The sequence below is a fragment of the Elephantulus edwardii genome, unplaced genomic scaffold (assembly GCF_000299155.1).
Source record: "Elephantulus edwardii isolate Elephantulus edwardi_28Jun2011 unplaced genomic scaffold, EleEdw1.0 scaffold00098, whole genome shotgun sequence".
In the NCBI taxonomy this organism is placed as follows: Eukaryota; Metazoa; Chordata; class Mammalia; order Macroscelidea; family Macroscelididae; genus Elephantulus; species Elephantulus edwardii.
Window position 1 is genome coordinate 5,942,970 of NW_006399848.1, and position 1,954 is coordinate 5,944,923.

Consider the following 1,954-nt stretch of genomic DNA (forward strand, 5'->3'; position numbering starts at 1 on the left):
CAGTCTTACCCAACCCTGATGTCAGTCACTTTGTAAAACAGTGGCACCATGTAGTATTTGTCCTTTTGTGAATGAGATAGTTTACTCAGCATAATGTCCTCCAGGGTCACCCATTTTGAATAATATTGAATGAGTTCCTTGTTTTTCAATGCAGCGTGGTATTCCATTGTATGAATATGCCACAGCTTCTCTATCCATTCGTTTGTTGATGGGCACTTAGGTTGTTTCCAACTCCTAGCTATTGTGAACAAAGCTGCGATGAACATGAGTGTGCATATTTCTGCTTGGATGTCAGTTATGGTCTCTTTAGGGTATATTACTTTTAATGAACGTTTACAGAGATTTTGGATTTCCATTCATTCATTGTTGCATTTTTCTCCCTGCTCACCTCCCTCCCCGCCCCGCCCAGTTCATTCTTCTCTTTGAAAAGTAAAAGAAAAATTATTTCATTGGTATACAATCCCCCCCACATACCCCGAGTACACTCCACTATGCAACCTTGATTCTGGACTCTTTTCATAACCATAATACCCAATCATATATCACTTTTAAAATGTTTTCTCCTTCATCTGTTTCAATGCAATATACATTATTTATCCAATTTTTCTCAGTCTCATCCCAACCCTGATGTCAGTCCCGTTCTACAACAGTGGCACTATGCAGTATTTGTCCTTTTGTGACTGAGATATTTAACTCACCATAATGTCCTCCAGGGTTGCTCGTTTGAATAATATTGCAACAGTTCCTTATTTTTCGATGCAGCATAGTATTCTATTGTGTGAATATACCACAGCTTCTCTATCCATTCATTTATTGATGGCACTTAGGTTGTTTCAACTCTTTGCTATTGTGAACAAAGCCACAATAAACATGGATGTGCATATATCTGCCTGGGTGACGGTTATGGTTTCTTCAGGTTATATTCCCAGTAGAGGAATTGCTGGGTCAAATGATATTTCTGTTTACAATTTTTTGGGAAAGTGCCATACAGCCTTCCATAGTGGCTGCATCATTTACATTCCCACCAACAGTGAATAAGGGTTCTAGTTTCTCCACAACCTCTCCAGCATTTGTTGCTTGATGTTCTGTTAAATTTTGCTATTCTGACTGGGGTGAGATAATATCTCATGAGTTGTTTTGATTTGCATCTCTCTTAGAGCTAGGGATTTTGAACATTTCTTCATGTGCTTGTTGGCCATCTGAATGTCTTCTGTGGTGAAGTGTCTGTTCATATCCTGTGCCCATTTTTCAATTGGATTGTTTACCCTTATCTTGTTGTTGTGCTCAAGTATATTATAAATTCTAGATATAAGTCCCTTATCTGACATGTCATTACCAAATACTTTTCCCCAGTCTGTGGCTTCCCTTTTTGTCCTGTTGGAGAAGTTTTTGATGTGCATAGGGATTTGATTCTTAGAAGGTCCCATTCATCTATTTTATCTTCTCCTGGTTGTAGATTTTTTTCAGGATGCTTGGAAGACTGTTTATATCGTGGATTAGGACTTGACTTCTAGAGTTCTTCCAAGCTTTTCCTTATTGAAGTTTATAGTCCCTGGTTTTATTCCTAGTTCCATGATCCACCTAGAGTTGTTTTTGTGTATGGAGTGAGGTGTGGATCTTGCTTGAGTCTTCTGCAGATAGTTTTCTAATTTTGCCAACACCATTTGTTAAAAAGGCTGTCGTTTCCCTACTTAACTGATTTCATCTCCTTGTCAAAAATCAGTTGACCATACCTAGATGGGCTGATTTTTGAGTTTTCAATTCTGTTTCATTGATCTATGCACCTGATACAGGCCATGGTCTTTGCAATCACTTGTTATGCATCAGAGAGTTGGACAATGACTAGGGAGGACAGAAGGAGAATTGATGCTTTTGAGCTGTGGTGCTGGAGAAGAGAGTATTGAATGTACCATGGACTGCCAAGAAAACAAACAGATTCATCCTGGAGAGGGTT